The following is a 16,626-nucleotide window of genomic DNA, read 5'->3' as shown; positions in this document are numbered from 1 at the left end:
ATCGAGAACTCTGTCGGTGCGCTTTTCACCTGCCTACCTGTCACACATCCCGCAAGCCTGTCATGGACTGGCGAACCACCTGTGATATGGTGGTTCTAGTCATCCATTCTACACTTGCTCGTATGAGTTGTAGTATGGATTGGGTGACGAGTCTTGGCGTTGCCAAGTACGTGAAGCCACGGTGTGGTGATCTATTTATGATATTAAGCAAAAAAATTAATCATCTTTACTTTACCAGTTTATTAGCAAACTTCAATATAGCAGAGAATTCGAGATTCAGGTTTTCAGATCAATTGAAGCTCTTAGAGGCTTATGTATACTTATTAGCTCATTATTATGTCATCTTATTTCAAAATTATTATTAAGATCAACATAGTTTACTTACAAAGTTATTACAAAAAGACAGAAAAAGAAAAGATAAGAAAAATTCGAAAATATAGGTGTAAAAGTTGGAAAATGGTTTTTAGCTTATTTATAATTAAGTTATGGGTTTTATAAGGTTAGAATATGAAAGAACAACAGTTTACTATACAGGAACAATTTTAATATTCAAGGTTGATAAGGGGAAACAGAGGTTATTAGCAGAAAGGTACTTTTTCGAAGTTGGTAAACAAGGGTTAGGCGTGTAGTTTACATATGTAATGGTGGTAGTGATGGAATTTAAGGTTGCCAAGAGGATTTTCCGGGATTTGTAAGGTTATAGAAGATGATGTCATATTACATGAGCAAGGAAAAGGGAGTAGCAGCTGTGAAAAGTGAAGAAAATAGGTGAAAATCGTCGAAAATGGAGGTTTTCAGCTAATTACATATGTCAAATGACGTCAGAATAAGTTGGTAGATGGCTCATGCAACGCAGAAGAGTGGATTACATAATGTACAACCTTTGAATCATTAGTAACGGAGGTGTATGTAAAAAGTTATAAGGGAAATAAGAAATTGGTGTGAATCTCGAATTTACAGTCACAAGACACATGTAACACCAAAAACCTTAACTTCACAACTCAATATCTTACTCATCACTCATCAGAAGTAGGTCTTATAGGTGTCAGAAATGATCAGTAACACGTGGGCTACAAGATGCACTTTAGTAATCAAAAATTGGAGCACATCTGAAAAAATTCGTAATCTCAAAAATTGGGTTTCAGCTAGTTTACAAGGAAAAAATCACCTGTATTCATCTTAAGAAGTGCTGTACATTACATCATTGCGTCATTGATCACTTTTGGCTGTGAAAATTACATCATACATTAGTAACAAGATCATTACATTGCGTCATTACATGGTTTTTAGGGTTATTTAGGCGGATTTGATTGGTTTTTGAGGCTGTTGACTGTTGTAAAGATTGTTACATGTGGATATAAGTACTCCTTGATGATTTTGGGATTGTAGCGCCCTTTTCTGCATCTTATACCTTTGTTGTAGTGTCATAAATCATCATTTATTTACTATATTTGTACTAAGATCACTTAAATCCGCCCCTTCAAAAGGAAGGAGAAATTTATTTACGTGTGTTAAAGACTACAAGTCTAATTGGGAATAATACTTACAACAGTATTGCTAGTAATAAACATAGTGTGTGACTTTTTTGCGCTTAAAATCTGGGAATAATACTTAACAACAGTATTGCTTTATTTCTCTGGTGCCTTTTATCCTTTTCTCTGTTATCACAAAGTGGTCAGCAAGTGCCCTTGTGCTGGTTTCTTTGAAGAAGGCAGTCTTTAGGCAACTTCTACTATATTACACGTAGTAGATTATCCCTTCTTAGGTGTTGTAAAGCTCTTGTTGAGCTTTAAATACTACAACGGTCCCTCCACTGGGGCTCTTTACTTTAAACAAGCAACATCCGTCAATTATATTTAATAATTTCCCTAATTATTATCTTAAAACATCCCGGGGCTTGGTTTTCTGAAACCAAGTTGGTTTTCGTAAACCATGTGGCCCCGGCTGGGATCCTCCATCCCTGGGCCCACCCCCCGCCCTAGACGCGCGCCTGTGTTGTTGTGTATATGCGTGTGCCATGTGCCTCCTCTCAGGTGCCTGGATGAGCGTCCTGAGCCTCAGGCACACGCCCCACACGGTCACCGCGCGCCTGAGTCTTCTGAAGACCTTTTTTCTTCCTTCATCTTCTGAACTCTAATTAAGATTCGTGCGACAATCACATGCAGGTACGTCACTCACTTACTTGCTGTTCAGTTCAGGGGGGAGGGGGGGAAGTGGATCTTCCCCCTTGAATGGTACAACGATTGTCTCATATACTCACGGCTTGGTCTTTGTCTATTATCAAAAACAGACCACCAATCATCAATTAAGTTTCTCATTTCATCTTTCCCTCTTATTCTGGCCGATTCAGCTACCTAAGTCGCCTGTCATCTTGGCGTTCCAGTTCACATTGTGTATGGCCTCCAGCAGTTTCTCTGACTCCTCCAATTCTTCCGGTGTGTACTCTTTTAGGTACCTGAGGTAAGCTAGCGAGGTCCATCTGCCTTGCTTTGCTATCCGTTCCATTGATGTGTTTAGGTTGAACTTCAACGACGCTCCCCCTACCCGGAATGAGTGTCCGCTCCACGTACTGACACTGTCCTTTCCCCACACTTTCGCTGCCCCGTTCATGAATCTAGTTTTTGTTAAGGGTCAAACTGTGTCTTTTTCTTTTGTGGCGAACAGGATACTGTCCGGATCTAAGGTTGGGTCTTTCTCTAGCCATTGTTTCAACACCGCTACTGGGTCCAAAACATGGAACTGCTGCTGAAGGTGAATTACTTGAACTTCCCCCAGTTTTGCCGTCTTGGCCTTTCGCAAGTACAGTTTCGCGTAGACCGCTCCTCGTTTCGACCCGAATTCGATGTGTTTCCTTAGTAAAGCTCCACTCTCTACTGTCGGTCTCAGCAGCTCACCCAGACGTGCCACACCCCAAAAGGCGACGAGAGCTACCACACCAATGAGTTGTTGGGTATCTGACCCCTTGTACGTATTTTGTAACAGTTCAAATAGTTGCTTGACCATTATCAGTTTCTTCACCGTCACTAAGTCTTTCTCTTCTTCCTTTCTTTTCGTTGCCGCGATAAGAGTTTTTACAATATCCTGATCTGCCGTTGGCTTTGCTCTGTGTTGTACAATATGCCATGCACAAATACCGTCTAGGTATTTCTTTATTGTCACCGAGCTCAGTGCTTTCGAGGGGCCGTCTGGTATGTCTTCGTCCGTTTCACTTGCCCATGCAATAAAGTCATACAAGTCATCGTCTGAGATCTTTCTAGTAGGGTCAAAACCGCCGGCAGTTCGATTCTTAAACTCCATGAACTTTGTCACACCCAAATTGTAGCCTGCTAACGTCGACGTTGCCCAGCTCCCTTTTGCCACATGTCTGCCGGCCCTTGACGTTCCGCTTGCTGCCGTTTTGAAGTGCTGCGGTAGGTCTTTCATCTGAACAATGTTGAATCGTGTCGAAGTGCGGTCGGATGAGGTTTCCCGTACTCTTGAACAATAAACCTTGATAAATCTTCTGGGACCTGTAGTTTTACTACGTCCGCGACGTGTTTTGACGAATCGAAACCTCTCGACAATCTGTCCGCTGCATTGTCTTCTGATACCACTCTTCTTACTTCAATGCAGGCCTGATCGCCAATTAGTAACTTTTGTAAGTTTTGCCATTCTTGATTTACCCATCTGTCCCTTGACTTCCCATTCTTAATCGCGTTCTCTGTTACTACATTATCTGTTAGCATCAGAAAACGCTGACCTTTTACTGTTTGTAAGGATTTTAGCATCAGATAACCTAGCCGGGCAGCCACTGTCTCGGCCCATGCGATTCCCCTCTGGCTTCCGTCTTCCCAGCAACACACAAATCGGACCGTCGAGAAATACGGAGGACGGTACGGTCTAGGCACCGTAGTCTGCGGTACGACAGACTACGGTCCGACTGTACCGTAGTGGGGTAAACCCCCAGGGATATGGGGCTGGGTACCGTACCGCTGTCACCGCAATCGGAGTAGATATCACCGTAGTTCGAAGTGACAGCGGTCACTCCAATACTACTCAGCGTCCCATATTCGAATCCCAAGATGGTAAGAAACGGACGCATCTGTCCACATTATTCCCAATCGAGATGCTATCTCTTCCAACACGCAAGGGATAGAATTAAAAAACCAGCAAGGGATCGATTAAAAAAATGGGTTCGTCTCAAATTTTTTGTTCATTCCTCTTCCTCTTCCCACTTTTCCTCTCTTCTTTTATCCTTTATATTCATTTTACTTTCCATTCCTAAGTTTAATTTTGACGCTGAAATAATGTCTTCTCATTTATCTGCTCCTAAGAGTTCCCAAATTGAATCCACTCAATCTTCCTCTCGCTCTCGCCGCTCTACTCGTGTTAGCCCTGCTCGTCGTGATTCTGGTTTTATTCCTACTTTGGGCGATTCTCGTAAGTCGTTATATGTACCTGATGAAGAAGAAGAAAGCGAACCCGATCCAGAAGAGGACGTTAGAGTCAGAGAACCTTCTCATACCCCAACACGACCTCCAGCTCCTCCTCGGCCAAAGAAGCGCACAGCCGGATCAGAAGTCCAACCTCAGCCAGCTAAGAAGCCTCGAAAGACTAGTAGTACTACTAACGCCAAAGTTAAAGCTGCCCGGTCAGCAGTAACTGTAAGTGTACCGCTCCAAATCAGTCAATCTCTGTGTTCTTTACCTTGTGTTGATTTGATTTCTTAAATTCTGGCTTGTTCTCAGGACTTTACAGTACCTGACGGTGTCGATATCAATCAAGGAAGCCCAACCGCGGCTCCTGTCAAGGCCTTCCGAACTCAAAGCAAGAGAGTCACCCACCTGTTGTCGTATTATAAACCCCAACCGGTCCAACTCCCGCAAGATGTAAGTTCGTTTCAGTACTTATCATTACTTTAGTTTAACTTTGATTTGAACTGATCAATCTTTTTTAACAGCCAGTAGGTGTTTTGCGTGGATACGAGTGCAAGTATTGCCCTGAGACATGTGCACGGGGTACAGATGGAAACAGCAATTTATATGGGCATCGAGACGGTGACAAGAACCGAACTCCATGCGTTGGACGTATCAACACGATGAAGGAACCCAATCACGGTCTTCCTCCTACCTACCAAGAACGAAATAAGCAACATGAAGTTACATCAAATGAAAATGAATCATCATCCGCTACCTTTATGAAATCATTTGTCAACCGACCGCCTTTCAGCGTCGACATCCTCAACGTTTTATTGGTAATATGGCTGTTGCGACATGCCCTTCCATGGGTTTGATTTCAAGACCCAACGCTCAGGGCTGCCTTTCATCTCACCCATCCCAAGGCCGATCTCAGAAGCCCCACTTGGGCTGCCGCTACTGCGAAGGAACTTTATTCATCTTTATACGACCAGTTGATTAGCCAAATCAAGGTTAGTAGTACTCTCTATATCTTGATGCTTTGAATAGTATCCATCTGACTTTTCTTTGTACACTGCAGGGCAACAAAGGCAAGATTTGCCTCGTCCACGACGGATGGACCACGAAGGGGAATCGTCTAGCTTTCATAGGTGTCACCGCCACTTGGATTGACTCCGATTGGAAGTATCACACGAGCCACCTAACTTTGAGGTTGGCAACATGGCACCATTGTGGTGCTTTGCTTGCCCGACCGGTGGGAAAGTTTCTGATCAAGCATGGTCTTCATGAGAAGGTACGCTCATATTTCTTTTTAAATGTTTTACTAATATTTCTTTTTATTTATTCTATTTTTTTGTTTGATATCTTATCATATGTTCTTGTATTTCTTCCAATCATCTCAGGTACTAGCGCAAACCACTGATTCGGGTTCAAACAATAAGACTATGGCCGACGAACTCGAAAACATGTTCAAGAACGCCGAACACTCAGTCCATTGGGATTCAGCCGCCAACCATGTGTGATGCTATTGCCATAAGCTGGCCCTCGTGGTTAAGCACGGTCTCAACACCATGAAAATCTCAGCGGGTCACGTCAAACCAAGCACTCGACCTGGGTCTAGTGTCCCAATTCCCACATTGACACTCAACACCGGAGAAAACGAAATCGATGTCCAATCGTCATCAGACGAGGATGATGCAGGCTTGTTACCCACCACTGTCAATGCCGACGATAAAGAAGACGATTGTGAAAACGAGGAACCCACCGACACTACGGAGCTGGTCAAACGTGCATTATTAAAGGTCAGTCATTGCACAACTCACTCTTCTCCTTCCCTCCTATTCAAAAATGCTTGCAGCTGACATTTCTAAATGACTTCTACTTTAGTGTGACAAGGTTGTAACGATGATCTGTTCGAGCTCCTCGCGTCGACAATGGTTCAACAGCCGAGCAAAGGCACAAGGTCTCAAAAGTATCATACATGGCTGGGAGTGCGGTGGAATGCCAAAGCTGATAGCCGAAGGCGTGCGACCGCTGGACATGAGGTAAGATAATCGTAATCACTCTGTATGTGAATTACATATATTTACCTGACCTGTTTCCTGCGAACAGATTATCAACAGCATGCTTCATACGGATTCAAAAACAAATCGCTTCTTCCGTGGCTTGAGTATCTCCGATGAAGAATGGAAAGCTGTCCGTTCGGTGAACAAGGTGCTTGAGGTGAGTCATTCTGTTTTATAAGTTTTGGTAGACGCTTTTGATGGAGCATCCACTTCCTACTTCTAGGTATTTGAGTGTGCAACTGTTCGAATGGAGGGTGACTTTCCCTCAGGCTGCAAAGTTTTGTCTGAGTATCGTAAGGTACAAAGTGAACTTCAAGCTCTTCAAAGACAGTGCTTTTCCTAGCCTCGACGTAATGATCACTGAGATGCTCAAGCATCTAAAAATCTATGCCAACGAGGCCGCCGGAACGGAGGTCGTACAGATTGCCACAATCCTCAACCCACGACATCGATTAAATTACATCACAAAGTTCTACCCAGACGTTGAAATCAGTGCGCGACACTCCTTAGAAACTTTATTTTCTGAATACTCTGCAAACATGCCACCCCCACGAGCGCCTTCAGTAGAAATTATTGCAGAAAATAGACCTGATGTTAGTGATGATGAAGAAGATAACCTGTTTCCAGCCGCACCAGCGACTGAGACTGTCCAGGACATCCAACTTGAACTCAAACGATATCTTGAGGGTGCTAATCCCATCGGCAAAGGAGTTAGTGCACTTGCACTGTAAACATCATTCAACTTCCCCAATTTGGCAGAGGAAAATGATTAATAGTACAGTTTTTCATAAAAGAATCTAATACTGCACACCTGGGCCATTTCACCCACACTACATATGTGCAGCAAGCTAAGTCAATAGTTGTCTATCATGTACATACAGGTCTGCTCAGTTTTTTGCCCATCAGAATAAATAAATCACATGTTATACCACATGTAACTTTTTCGACTTTGAAATTTTTTTCCCAAAAATTCACTACATATAATTCTGTAGCTGCTCAGGCAATATTGTTGAAGCTATGTCTTAGTAACAGAAAGTGTGTTACATGCAGTTGAGTTGATGAGATCACACCAAAACATTGAGTCAGTGTATGTAGTCAATCTTTTGGAAGCTTTTTTCAATCTGAAAGAAGTTACAGCATGTATTACATATGAATAACTTGTCCTGATGAGCAGATAACTGAGCAGAACTGTATGTACATGATAACCACATATTCACTGAGCCTGCTACACATATGTAGTGTGGGTGTTATGGCTCAGGTGTGGAGTGATAGACCATTTTATGACAAATCATACTCCCAATCATTTTTCCCTGCCCACTTGGGGAACCCGAATAATGTCTGCAGTGTTGACTGGTGGGCTGTGAGTACATTTTTTTGGCTCATCTTCATTATTTTCTTATTCTTACTCACCACTGATTTCTGAACGATATGCAATGTAGAATAATGAAAAGGTATTCCCAATCTTGGCCACTATGGCTCAAGATTACATGGCGTTGCCGGCAACTTCGTGCGCGGTCGAGCAAACTTTCTCATCGGCTGCCGACATCGCTGTTTCAAGTCGAGGATCAATGAAACCTTCAACCATCTCATAGGCTGTTGCTTGCCGAGAATGGTTGAAGAATAAGGCAGAGCCTTCTGGCAAGTTTCAGGAGGCAGTTGCATACCTTTTGGATCATGAGTTGCGTGAGGGCAAAAAGAAGAATAAGGAGACTTGAGTTCTCGACTTATTTGGTATGGGTCCAATCTTGGTAGTTCTCTCTCTTTTCTTTATCTCATTTGTTTTATTTCACCTATCTTTTCATCTTGTTTTATCTTTAGTTGCGTCTTGTTTTTCTTTATCTCATTGAATATGGCTGTAACCCGTCTCTCTTTCTGTTTCTATGTAAGTAATTCATCAGGCCCGTTTTTGATTTCTTTGAGCCGCTGTGTACCCGTAGCCTACGGTGCCTACGGTCACTACGGTACGGCACACTACGGGCTGACCGTACCATAGTGACCAGCCTACGTGAGTAATACCTGTGACTTCACTACGACTACGGTACGGTTAAGAGTTTAAACTGTACCGCACCGCAGCAGGGACCGTAGTGCACTTCACTGCGGTCCGATTTGTGTGTTGTTCCCAGCGATCCCATGACCTCCTCAAACGGAATTTGCACCACTTCTTTCCTATTCTTACGCCAATGCCATAAGAGGTTGAGGCATCACCTACCCAGCCAATGTATATCTGGTTTTGGTATTAGACGTCTTGGGGTAGCAGTTTGTAGCGTGTGTAACCAGATCCGTAAGTCTCTAACTACGCACTCTGGTGTTTCGCGTTTTGCTGATTTGTGTTGCCACTCCGCCATGAATTGGTAAATATCTACTGTGTAGCAGCACATCTGTGGGAGGACCATTGCCGTGTGGTTCAATCTACCTGCTAAACCTTCCACCTCCTTGAACCTGTGCTGGGGTTCCCTCATAAACTGTTCGATCTCTTCTATTCGGGCCGTTATCTTCTCCTGAGGTAAACGGACTGTCTTCTTGCAACCATTCCAGATGAATCCCAGGTAACACTGTTCCTCCGCGAACTCACTGCGTTTTTCTTTATTCTCTACCACACCCATCTCTTCACTTAGCATTGATATCATAACACTAAAGGCACAACCCAGTTTCTCGGCGAAACTAGATTAAACCCCTAAGCCCTTAATAAGCTGTACACCTAAGGAACCTCTTAGGCTGAGCTGTTTCCAACCCCACCTGCTCTCTTCGTGGCCTGTCAAACCACTGTAAGTTATAGATGATCTCCATTTCTTCCAGTTGTATAACAAACTAATTTCTTCCTCTCATCTTTCCTGTTCATCGATGATATCACAGTGTTGTTACACTTGATCAGCACTCGTCTTTTTATAAATCCTCTTGAAAACCTTTGACCATTGCTTCAAAATCACTTGATCAGATTTGATCCAGAAGGGTAGCTCAGCTCTCAAACCCATTCTAGAAGATTGGATCAAGATGTATAAAGGGGAATAATCAAATCAAACCCAATCAAACAAAGAAGCTTATACTTCGGATTTTTTCTTCATTTGCTCACTCATTGATGTTGTATCTTTTTCCGAATTACTCACACTCAACTTTTTTTTATTATACCCGATTGTAGAGATCTCATATCAATGTACCAAAAAATCTGATCGATTATCATTCTTTATTTGATTACCGGTAATGAAGAAAAATTGCCAAAGATGTCAAAGTTTGCAGAACCAAAGGTTGAGCAAGGTCTAGATTTCATAATTCACTGTATTCTGGAACTGTGGCCACAAGAATCAGTGTATTGAAAGATGTTGGATTATGTGAGCGGGTTTTTTGTTTTGATTCGATGTCAAGGTTGCTGATGACTTTGTTTATGACCTCAAGACCCCTTAGCGTATTTAACTTCCATTTAAATCACAAAGGACACTTTCATCGCACTGACACTTTCATAGGACACTTACTAAGGGTACTCAAAGTAAGTATGTATGTACGTTAGTTAAAGTCTACTCTGTGCTACACCTGACTACGGGCGGCCCCGGGGCTGGCCCTGGGCCCAATTGTCAGGCATTTCTGATTTTTATTTTTTTTGGCATGGATTTGAAAAAAAACCATGTACAAGGGTCAAGTAGTGGTTGGAAACTTTCCACACCCGCTATACGTGATGTAACTTTGTTACATTGTTTCCTCCTCTTTTTCTTGTCATTTCCTTAAAAATTCTTCTTGCTCCTTTTGTTTACTTTATTTTTTTTCTCTACTTGTTTTTGTCTTGGCTTTTGTTAGAATGACCTTGTGAATGAGTGTGAACTTGCAAAATGAGGTTCATGATTGTGTAGGAATTCTTGAAAGTGAACAATAGCCCAAATATACATCATTGGAGGTTGAGAGATTAAAAGTGAGGGCAAACCAATATGGTTTGAGAACATGGTTGGGTTATTGAAGATTAACAAAGAAAGGATGTTATACACTACCATCAGAGTATTAAAAAGCTTCCCAAGGCAACTTGTGATAGATATGCAAAGCTTGCATCACACCTGGGTCAAACACTTCTCCCTACAATCTACCCTGCTGGTAAGCCCGTTGGGTCTACCACAGGACCACTGACACATAGCTGGCCCCGGTCTGTGTAAGTCCACATTGTCACGGACACTTAAGACTATAAGTACCTAGCTTAAGACCTTAAGTACTTGACTTAAGACCTTAAGTACTTGACTTAAGACCGTAAGTACTTGGCTTAAGACCGTAAGTACTTGGCTCAAGACCTTAAGTACTTGGCTTAAGACCTTATGTACCTGCCCTAAGGGGCTTAAGTGCCCAGCTTATGCTTGGGCCCAAATGTTGACCATCTAGTGAAAAAAAAATCTATCAATGCCTCAGATGGTCCCAAGGAGATATAGATAGATTACACTTACTCTCCTGAATGTACTTGTCTAGTTATCAACTTAAAAGGTAGTCATTGAGGTAGTCATTTTCGATCTCAAAAACAAGATTTCATTTGGCTGGTTGGAAGGTAGTACAAAGTAGACGTTAACTACTGTACACATACTTTTTGCTATATACTTTTTTTGGCGGGGAAGACGAGGCCAAAAGTATATTTTTTTCTTTGTCCCCGCCAAAGAAAGTATGTAGCGCTACATACTTTACTTTGAGTACCCTTACTAAAAAGAAAACGTAAGACACTTATAACGCACACAAACACTTTGATACAAACTGATACTAACGCCGATCTGACACAGACACAAACACAAACACTCAATAACTGATAACACACAACCAAACACTTTGATACAATAGGGGGGCTCAAGTCAAAAAATTTTACTACTTTTATTGTAAAAAACTTTTCCCAATTTCATAAAATTTACGCAAAATTTTATGAATTTGGGAAATGTTATACGACATCCCAAATTTTGTTAAGCAGCAAATTTGCGTAAATTTACTGCTCAGAAGCAGATCCAAAAGAATTTTTTTGGTACTTTTTTACGAATTGGGAAAAGTTTTTACAACACAGTACCGTAAAAAACTTTCCCCGACTTTTTAAGAAAAGGTGGCAAATATTTTGACTTGAGCCCCCTTAATCACTAACACGCACACAAACAGAACACTTGAACACACAAAAAACACACACAGACCAGACAGACACAAAATTGAAACAATCAAACACTTATGATGGATATCCATTTGGTCCCCCCTGCTTTTATATCGTGAAATTTGCCGCCATTTTCAAATCGCTCCAATCAGATTATTTAACTTTTACTCCGATCGCACTTGGCATCCCATTATCAACTGATTCCCCTCTTACCCTCAATTTGGCTTTCAATTGTGTAAGTTTTTTCTCTACTTCCTCAGCTTCTACTCGTTATCAAATCTAACTTTTTCTTGCATCAATTTTCTTCCCCATCTCACCACCTCTTCTACATCTTGAACCCTTATAGGAACATCAAGGAATATTCGATCTCAGCCACTTTTACTATAAACCTTGCATCTTCATTTGATATACTCTAATTAATCTGCTACATCTATCATTCTTCCTGTCCAGATTCAAAAATCGATTTTGGCTGGCTCTTTGAATCATTTGAGTAACTTTGATTTAGATTTCTCCTGTTTCATTCATACTGATATCATTGCATCTCTTCTTTCTCCACTATCTCTCAGCTTCTACATTGAGATTTTGATTTTGATCATTTGGTAAGTAAGTTTCTCCACTGTCCTTTTCATCTTTGTAGTTTTAATTCTACTTCAATTTCGATTTTGATCTTTCAATTTAACTCTTGAATAAGTAAGTGCTTTTCTCTTTCACTCTGACCTATGTTTTGCATCCACCTGACATCTTTTTCTTCTCTAAGTATACACCCTAGATTTGATCCTTTTATTTAGTTTATCATGTTGATCCCAGCTTGTAATCTTGGTATGGCATTCTTGTTTCCTTCTAATCTTAAATCTTGACTTTAGACCTTAATCTCAATCTTGAATAATACAGACACCTTCACTTTGACTGAAATCTAGATATTCTTTACTTTATTCAATAGTAATCACTGATCTTTGAGTGTTTCTTCTTTTGTTATATGGTTTTGTTTGCTTATACATAGGCTATCTATTGTGAAGAAATGAGTAATAAAATAATAAAAGTGCCAGATTTGAAGCTAATTACGGTACTCAAAACAATCAGGTTCGTGCCACCTTTTTCAAAAAATGTCAAAAACATAGATTCAAAGTTGACCTTTTGGCGGGGGAATTCCTGGGAATTCGCTGGAACTTTGTTTTTGGATTTTTCTACAGTTCATTTTCCCCACAAAAACGACATTTTGAAAGCAGGTTTTCAAGAAAGGTAGCACGAACCTGATTGTTTTGAGTACCGTAAATAAGCTATAATCAAAAATAATATAAGTCCAATCACTTTGAGTTGAGTAATGAAACTCAAGTCTTGGATTTAGATATTTCTATATATTTCTTGGTCCTCTTCCTCCATCCCATTGGATTTGGCAGTGTGATAGTGTTGATTGGTTGTTAGTTATTTTTGTATTGTTGCTGAGTTCTGTCATAAGTCAGTCTCCAATTGATCAAATTTGAGATTCAAAAGAAGTCACCAGCTCGGCCTCTTGATTCAAGTCGAGGCCGGGTTGAGTCAATCTCTAGGACTTATTTCCCTTCCTGTCAACAAACTCTTCAATTGCTCAAATTCATCATCAACTTTGTCACTTTATTTCAAGCAATTACATATACAATAAATTGTTAAAGATCGGGTCTGAGAACCCAATTCCTGGATAATAAGCCCACCACCACCAAAACCCTCTCCCCCTCTCCAATATCAAGACTTGTTGTGTACACAGATCCAAATAGTAGTAAAAATCAAGAATCTGTATAGCTCTGGTTATAGAGTCTGTGTAGGTGTGTACCATACACCGTCAGGCTTTGCCACACATTGTGCAACCTTCTACAGGATAAACCAAGTTCTACAGGAAAATTTGTGAACATTGGAAATTGTTAGATTGCTCCACATTCTACTTGAACTGCAATACAAGGTCAAGGGCAGCCTCACTGCGCCCATATTTTCATCCACTCTCACAAGTGGTGGTTCTTACCCTCTCCAGCACAGCCTACACACAGCCAACATATTTACCTCAATCTTTGAATCTGAGGTATCATCGGATTCCAAACCTTGGACAGAAGCTGTCCAAGGTTTTGACCCCAGGCAATTCTTGGCGTAGAAGATTACCTCAGACAAAAAACTTGGACAAGGTCTGTCCAAGGATTCACCTTTGATGATGCCTTGGATTTCACAACCCAAGGCATCTATAATGGCGGTGATGCTACACTATGTAGAATTTATACACTGTCTCTCTCTTGATTTGATCAAGTTGTTCTACTCTTATTTTGGATGGTAAGTTTTTCTTTTTCTTTGGTGAAATAGTGTTGTGGTTGTAATAGTACTATTGATAAAGATGAAGTTCCTGAATGGTTGAGTGATATACAAGAAGAATTCAAAAAGGTTAGTAAGACACAAAACTCTTCAGAGCTATCATTTCCCTTATCATCAGAAGAGAAGAACTTTTATAACACATGTCAAACTGAATCTGATAAACAAAAATCTGTGTTTTTTTATATCACAAACAAATTATGGCACATGTTATCCAATCAAACTAGGTACCTAATCATACACACCCTTCCATTAACTCAAGAATCAATCAATCATCCAAACTGAAACTCACTACAAAAAAACTTCGAAAAAACTCAATCAATTTCTTGAAACATTAATTGATTCATCACATATAAATTCAATTTGATATGGCACTAATGTGATGAATGCATTTCAAACTCATTTGGTTAGTATATCTATGCCTTCCTTAAGATCAATCAGAAAAACTTCTACTTTCATTTCTTTTTTTGGTTTGATGAGTTCATGCATCAAGATTTTGATTCAAGTTAGTTTGAACTTCATTCAAATGAATAAAGATAGTTTAGATCTTAAAAGTAGCAATCATCATAAAAATCAATCTGGTAGTGATGAAGGATTAAATGAGTGAGAAAAAAGGATAAGTTTAGTTAGTGATCAGAAAGAGATTCTTGAGAAATATATCAACAATGTCTTTGATGGGTTAGTCAAGCTTCTTTGCTATGGAATAAGAGAATTTTTCTTGATAAAGTTGCATTTTTGGGTTCTTACAGTGTTTATGTTCATCAATATAGGGATTGAGATCCCAAGGTATAAATCAAATGTATTCAAGCTTTAGGACAATGGATGAACCAACTTCCTGATCATTTTTGGGTGATCATCATTTGAGTATTTGGGTTGGGTCTTGACTGATACTGTAAGGATCTTTCTCATCCCTCTACCACATCATCTCATCTTCTTTGAGTCTGACACCTGTTTTTTGTTCTGGGATCAGAACAAAGAAGCAAGATTTGAAGCCATGAAAGCTTTAAAGAATTTATACTCAACAGAAGATAATCTAGGGCCAATGCAACATTTTACCCAATTTAGATCAACATTTTTGGAAGTTGCCACAGGAGAACCTGAAATCAACAGAAGAAGTTTTGCAATGGAAATCTTAACAATTGTAGATTCACATGGAGGAGTTTTAGAAAGTTTACAAAGAAATCAATTGATGAAATGCATCTGTGATGAAGACAGTCAAGGAAGGAAATCATTTAATAAATTTTTCAAAACTTTTTAAATCAAGTTTACAATTCTAAAAGATTAAAAATTGGAACCAGTAATTTGAAATATAATAAGAAAACTAAAGGAAGTCAAAATGTTGGTATTAGTACGGAAAATGATCAAGTTGAAAAAGGTTTGAAATTGCAATGTTTGGCTTCTCTTTTGATTAAATTTGGAAAGGATGGAGATATTCCAGTCAAAGGACGTGGAGATTGATACAATCATTTGAATTCAAGTCTACAAACCAAACTCAAGGATAAAGGGTAAGAGGAAAAAGCTACATACGCTCACCTAAAGAAGCACACATATCCTTGTGGACCAAACACTGTAGAGCTGACCAGCCTCACAATAACGCAGAAGTAGATCATCTCAAACTCAAAGATGTTGTCATGTGCTTGGCAGGGCAGGTGAACATTGCCACAACTAAAAATTACAACTTGGCAAAGCAGGAGCAATATAATTGGCAACTAAGCTAAGCAAATGGAAAATGAAAAGCAGTGGGAACTGCATGATTTAATTGAATAAACCTGAACACTACCGTGGGTGAAAGGAACTACATTTGCACTACCACATAACAAAAGGATACAGGTAGAAACAAGTATGTTGGGTTCAATGCCACAGGCCAATGTTCAGTCATTACGCCTACCTAAAAATAAAAATACCTAGCCACGGCGCCCGCCGCTGATTTGCTAGTATGGCCTTCATCAACAACTGTCTAAGTTTGACAATGCTTTGTTCTGAATAGTGGAGTCAGGCGTTCGTGCCGGTGGTTATTGTACATCTACAACAATGACTTGGACCTTGGCTTGCTTGCCCCGAGTCATATGTATAAGTGAACTAACGGCTTGGAGTTTTCTTGCATTGTTTGAAATCAAATTTACAGGCGATTTTGTGATCTGGCTCTTTATCTTTTGATACGGGTCTGAATGTTAAGTAATTACATTGTTGTTGGGGCGGTCAGACATGACTTGGTTTCGATCCATTTTTGTCAATTTCCTTCCAGGTCATGCGCCTGGTTTCGACAGTGGCGCCCGCCGCCAAACTGCTAGTTTATTATATCCATCAGCTGAGATTTTGTTAACTTAACAAAGTCCCACGCTCGCGCATCCTCTCGCAAGGATGCGTGAGCGTGGGACTTTGTTAAGTTTAAGATTTCGTCTTTTCCTTTCACATGATTCATAACGTTCAAATCGGGAGTAACTACGGTGGCCAAGGAGCGCCATATGCACCAAAACGACAAAATGTCAAATTGCCCCAATTTTGCCGCAATTGAGGCCCCGTCCAGCCTGTTGGCTGTTACTTCCCGACTCTTGTCGCCCTCTCACTTGACGGGCTATTCCACTTCCACTCCAAAATTTCTTGTCAACACCCCCTTTTTGAATCTCATTGGTTGTTGTTTCCTTTATTGATGATCAAGAGAATTTTCTTTATGAACTCTTACATAAGCATGAAGACGTTATAAGGCATCGGTTAACATTTTTTAGAACTTGAAGTTCTGGTTAAAGAA

The sequence above is a fragment of the Melampsora larici-populina genome (assembly GCF_000204055.1).
Source record: "Melampsora larici-populina 98AG31 unplaced genomic scaffold MELLAscaffold_3, whole genome shotgun sequence".
In the NCBI taxonomy this organism is placed as follows: Eukaryota; Fungi; Basidiomycota; class Pucciniomycetes; order Pucciniales; family Melampsoraceae; genus Melampsora; species Melampsora laricis-populina.
The sequence above is the reverse complement of the archived record's forward strand: the minus strand, read 5'-3'. Positions refer to the sequence as shown.